The sequence below is a fragment of the Condylura cristata genome, unplaced genomic scaffold (assembly GCF_000260355.1).
Source record: "Condylura cristata isolate star-nosed mole 26May11 unplaced genomic scaffold, ConCri1.0 scaffold00024, whole genome shotgun sequence".
Lineage (NCBI taxonomy): Eukaryota > Metazoa > Chordata > Mammalia > Eulipotyphla > Talpidae > Condylura > Condylura cristata.
This window is the reverse complement of record NW_004567125.1, coordinates 27,923,339-27,929,711: the sequence shown is the minus strand read 5'-3', so window position 1 is coordinate 27,929,711 and position 6,373 is coordinate 27,923,339. Positions and strand designations below refer to the sequence as shown.

Sequence of the window (6,373 nt, the reverse complement as noted above, 5' to 3'; positions counted from 1 at the left end):
AAAAAAAAAAAAGATCATCATGTAGCAATCTAATGCTATTAAATCCCCAATTCTATCCCATTAAGAACTTAAGCTTGATAACAATACAAATTAAAGTAACACTATAACCTCTGATAATGAGACAGTAGGGAAAATTTAATCTTAGAAAGAACTAAGAAATGATTTAACTATTAAAATGTTAAAGCTACAAAGGATTGACATTCACATAATTCAACTAACCACAAAAGGTGGGAGGAAGAATTGGAAATGCATCAGAGGTACACCTTGGAAAATGCAGAAAAGCGATAGAGGAAAAATTCTGGCAGCAAGCCCAAACAGGTGGGGTTTTCAATGTGCCCCTCAAAACTTATAAGTAACAATATTTGAGGCATGAGGCAAGAGAAAATAAAGAGAGTACCATTTATTAGAGTACCATTTATTAGAGTACCATTAAACCCTTTTATATGGCTGGTGGGAATGCAAATTGTTCCAACCACTATGGAAAGTTGTGTACAGGTTCCTCAAACTGCTAAATATGGAGCTTCCATATGATCCAACAATTCCCCTCCTAGGAATCTACCCAAAGAAACAAATACATTAATACAAAAGGATGCTTGCACTTCTGTGTTCATCACAGACTGTATTAATAGTTAAAATACAGAAACAACCTAAATGTCCAAAACCAGATGACTGGATCAAGAAGATGCAGTATATATACACCATGGAGTAGTACTCAGCAATCAAAAATGTTATGCTTATGCCATTTGCAACAAATGGGTGGAGCTGGAATGGATTTATGCCTGGTGAAATAAGTCAGAAGGAAAAATGAAAGTATCATATAGTTTCATTTACAGGAGGAATATAGGGAAACCATACAAGGGATCAGGGATAAAAAAGAGAGAGAGAACAAACTAGCAGTTAAACTGGGACTCCCTGGTTTTCTAGTGGTTAAGTCTTAGTGCTATCACCATGGAAGTCTGAGTTCCATCCCCTACCAGGTGTAACAGACCTCTCCTGTTTCACCCTTCTCCCCTTAGCAGTATATTTCAGGAAATCTTCCTGTTCTGTGCATTACTCTGTGTCTGGTGAAAGCTCTCACTGCCTGCACCTCTGGCAGGTAAAAAAACAAACAAACAACAACAAAAAAAAAACCTAGTAGTCAAACCATAAATTGGAGAGATTCACCAGGGCAGTAGGAGGGAAAGGGATCAAAATGGGAGGAAGTGCAAAAAAAAGCCTACAGTGATGGTTCACACAGGTCTTGGAGGTGGTAATTTTATGGAGATAACACCTGAGGAGAGAAACAAACATTGTACAAAAATGAACAATGATAAAACAATATATAAATTGTAAAAAGGTCCCTCTCTGGTGGTGAAACAGGTTAAAGTGCAGCACTAGGAAGCTAGCCACAGATGCTTCAGCACGAGTTCAATTCCTGGGCAGGGAGGTGACCTACATGGCACAGCAGACTTCTGTCTTGCCTGCTGATGACCTCAGGGTACCATTTGACGTAATGGATGAAGTATGTCTCATTAATTAACTTGTTTAATCTTAATAAGATCCCTGTAGAGTAAGTACTATTATTAGCCCAATTTTACAGAAGATGACAATGATCATTAATTGACTTAAGTTTCAGTTTACTTGGTTCAAGGGTGAAGCTAGGATTGAAACCCAGGTTGATCAACTCTAGAGTCACATTCTTTGCCATTTTATCAATTTCTCATGTTCTGTTTACAGGTTAATAAGAATGAGCACAGAGATTGTTTCTTTCCTCATCAGTGGGAATATTGGGACTTGGATGGACCACTGTCTCCTTAGCAGCTTTCATATTAATTAGCCTGGGTGAAAGGCCTTCCTCTAACTTGCAACCTCATCCATCATTATTTCTCTATAGAATTTCTACTCCTCCATCAACTGTAACTCCTCCTTATTCTCTAAACAAAGATTATCCTTTCTCGCATGGGTACCTGTGTAAGCACCATCCCCTTCGAAAGCTGATGTTACATTTGTTCTCTGGTTGTTGAAATACTGGAAATCCTTCAGTCCAGTTGAAAGGCCCCTCCCCTGTGCCAAGTCTTCCCCTGCCAGATGGACAAGATTTCTTCCCTCTCTGAAGTTTCAGAGAACTCACTCTGCACTGTTCTCATGGCAATGGCCCCATCAGCCTTTAATTGACTGCATGTTTTACTTTCTCTAGAGAATTTATAGTTGAAATCATGTTTTTCTCTTCACTAGCAATTAACATAGTAATCTGTGCATTATACATGGATTTTATATTATTTGTGAAGGATTGAATCAATATTAACACTTCAACAACAATACATATGTATGTGTGTATTCAGTGTATATAATATCCTTGATCCTGTACGTTTGAACCGGCACTGTTAAAAAAAAAAAAAGTGATTTCAGAAGCCCTATTCTTTATTATTTGAATACAATAAAATTAAATGTCTCGATTTAGCAACATGTTTTTAAAAAGGTGTGCATGTGTTTTAGATTTACCTTTATCCACTTATATGATAATGTGACTTACAAAAATTATAGGGAAAATAAACACTTTAAAAAAGTTTAAAAAAGTTTACAAAGTCACTCACTAGCCTGATTTGTAAGACCTCCTTACTTTTCTCTGTAATAATAATAATCACTTACACTAAAGCTGGTTGCTATCCTACAAAATAGTGGCTATTTATAAAAGTATTAGAATGTGTTGGTCTCAAAGTGTGAGTATTGAATGTGTAGACTGAATAGAAAATAAATTCCAGAAGGAAAAAATGATATGCAGAAGCATAGGACTGACCAAGTTTCTGGAAGAAAACTAAGCTTACTGACATAACAGAACACAGTCATCAGTGAACATGGAGTCAAACTTGAATTTGCAGAACTAAGAAGGCCAGGAGCCAACTAAAATAAAAAGGAATAAGTTAAGCTCAAGTTGTGCCCATAAAACTCAATTAAGTTGGGGCAGGTCATCAGTGATAAAGAAGCTTCAGGAGCATTGATAGGAAAAGACATATCCAAGATCAGGGAATATGTATACTAATACCAGAAAACACGATCTTGAGAGTACCAGGTGCTAAGCAAATGGTCAACATGACATCAGTAACAAGCCAAGTGTCAAAACGAAGCAACTAACTCAGGCCCGGGTCACCCTGTGAGCACAGCCGTGTTGACTTGCTCAAGAGAACTACTCTGGGGGACTCTAAACTGATTATGGAGACTGGAGGGAAGGGAGCAGCACTATAAATGCTGATGTTTGTACAGAAGGGTGGTGTTGCTTAGAGAATACAGCATGAGGTGGTTTCAAATGGCAGTTGCCACTCCTTCTCAGTCTGTAAATAAGGACAATTGTTTTACTTTCCCTAGTCTAAACTCCCCATGAATAGAAGTGGGACAGTAGCATATCCTATCTCATACTAGTAAAATAAATCAACTTTATTAATGAGTTAGCATTTAGTAATCACCAAAATATTGACTACCACTGAAGATAGTTTGTTATTAAATCTCAAGTTCTAGAATTAAACATCTACTGTCAACTTGAATTTCATCTTTGTATATAATCTGCCTAATTCACTATGACCAGCGTAGTACTTGTGTACCAAGGGCTTGAGAACTGACAGCTTATGCATGGTAAATTGTCACCTAAAGTCAGATGTGGCTGTGTACACAGATTATTTTGAAAATATCAAAGTCAGCAATATACTGATTATGGTGCCCTAAAAAAATCCTTAGGAATCTTCTAGTTTCTGACACTCAAATATCTATCTACTATGGCAACTTTTGCCATATTAGTCAGAGATTTTCTTTCCTAAAGTGGCTGAACACACTGTTCTGGTTCTACCAAACCACAAAACATGAAACCAGTCTAAGACTCAAACCCTGTGTGGTATGGAATGTTACAAATAAAAATGCTGCCAAGCTAATTTTTTGTTTGATGCAGTCAATCTTCTTGTCTTCCAAATGACTTCACAATTCACTACCTCTTCTAAGAAAGAAAGAAAAGCTTTGGTAATATTCCCTGTTGACCTGAAATGTCCATAAATTAAAGTCATGATAATGAGAAAGAGAAAAAAGGAGACACATTACATGAAGTTAAAATTAAAGAATAATATCGGTCACTTTATTATTATTTTTTTGGATCTGGTATTGTTGATGTGAATTAACAAGCCCAAAAAAACAAATATGAAAGCCTAAAGAGCTACACGATATGAATAAAAGAATGTTTTTCTTCTTAAATCATAAGCTACTTAAATTTATGCTCAATAGTTTTGGAACACAGATGAATAATTTTATGCACTACTAATGGTGGGACCTAAGAATTTGTCTTAAGCCCTTTAAAAATTACCAAGTTGAACTAGTGACTTTCACATTAAAAGCTTAAAGTTGGCCCTTCCTGGTGGTGCAGCAGGTTAAAGCACAGCACTGAGAAGCGAAGCAAGAGTTCTATCTCCGCCTGCCCTGGAAGTGATCCACTTGGGGAGGTAGACCTCTCCTGACCCACCCACTGCTCCCCTCAGCAGTGTACTTTGTCAGTCGGCCTGTCCTGCTACCCACTCCGTCTCTGGTGAATCCTCTCACCACCCCTGCACCTTTGGCCTGCACCCCAGTTCTGTATGCACAAATAAATAAATCTTTAAAAAAAAAAAGCTTAAGGTTTAGTCTTAAATATTATGCAACTATTATATATCTTTTTCTGCATTTTCTACACTTAATTGCTGAAGTTAACACTCATCTATTTGATACCTGGTGTGTGCATATAGGTAAGGCGATCTCATCTTCCCAACTAACTTATCTCAGAAGAACTAGTAAAAGTCAGGAAGAAAACAAAGGCTCTCCTCAGAGCCTATTCTCATAACTACTATATGAATTCTGGGGAAATTTATTTGTATGCTTTCTTTTTAACCTAACAGTGATAACCACAACCATTACCCTAACTGATTTGCACAGTTCTTGAAAATTCTATCTGCTAGGAGATTCAAAACAGCTCTATATGAACAGACAAATTCTAAATAAACTTTGTAAGCTACAATAATCAGACTTCTAATGGTGAATAAGGAGAGTTAAGACATAACAGAAACATGCCAGGTGTAGACTTTAATATTAAATGATTTGGCAATGGTTAATAATGTTCAAGATTACATAAGCAAACAATTGAGTTTATATTAGTAGTTCCATCAGGACAATTACTGGGATAAGAGTTGAGGAAGCTATTGTTTTGAAAAGGGACATAAGAACAGAGATCTTGAAGATGAGTGAAGATAACACAAAGTTCACTTCAAGCAAAGGAGCACAAATACAAAGCATTTATTAGGAAGTTTCTTAATCCAAAGCAAGTTACCACAATACAGACAATCAGAAAAGAGAACCTGAAAGTTCAGAAACTAAAAAGGGAACAAAAATGCAATAAATAAGCAAAAGCATATATGAGTTATTTTGCTGTTCTCTAATGTTGGAGAGGATGTGTGTGTCACCCCTTTTGCTAGGTATGATCTTCAGTCTGAGATTCTTGCCCTCTTCATTGACAGAACTAGACTGGAGCTGGACAACCCTAGAAGGATGTTGGATGAACATAAGCTATATGCACAGGAAGGAGGAAGAAGCAGAACTAAAAAATGTTGAGAACCAAAGCATTGTACTTCGTATATGTCTTGAAAACAAGAACTATATGTCTAGGGACTGTCTTCCCTTGGACCTTATTTGACAGCACTATTGGTGTTATATACTCTGGTTTATATCCTCTTCACCCAGAGATTCCAATCTTATTTCCAAGGCACTTTTAATGACCACAGAGTTTAGTTACAGTTCAAACACATCTTGCTTTGCCCTACGCAGATTCTACAGTGGTCTTTGTGGCCATTTCCAGCTTCCTGGTTTTACCCTGAGGGCATGATCACCAAGAATGCAGGATATTCACCAGACTGCTGAGGGGCAAGGATATCATCATACAGGATCCAGGATGAAAAAAAAATAATTTATATGAAATGGAATATTAAGCATACAGGGCAATGCTTTTCATTTTAAAATTAAGGTAGTAGAGAGAACATGTTTTGTGTTACTTTATTCTTAAAAAATGCCTTTTCTCTAGCATTTCTAACTTTTGTTTAAAAATCCAGCTTTGGCAAGGAAATCATAGTACATAAATGAACATACAATTGAACATTATGCCATATTTATAACTTTTAGGTGATGCAAACATATGAAATATCTGTTAAAATCAAGTGGCTAGGTCCTTTTAAAACAAAGCAATCTGTTTTATTTCATGCTTTACCACACTGTGTAGAGCTTTCTGTTTTGTTTTGTTTTGCTTTGAGAAACACGAACTGAACACATAAGAGAAAAAATCCAACTTCTTGAGTGACCCATCTCCAGTGTCATGTACATGTGTGTCCTTCACATT

General features: G+C 36.7%; 1 protein-coding gene across 1 annotated transcript in view; it reads right to left on the bottom strand.

Annotated features, from left to right (window-relative positions):
- The window catches only part of HMCN1 (hemicentin 1), a 442,964-nt gene that overhangs the window by 232,155 nt on the left and 204,436 nt on the right, over window positions 1-6,373 (bottom strand). The window lies entirely within an intron of this gene.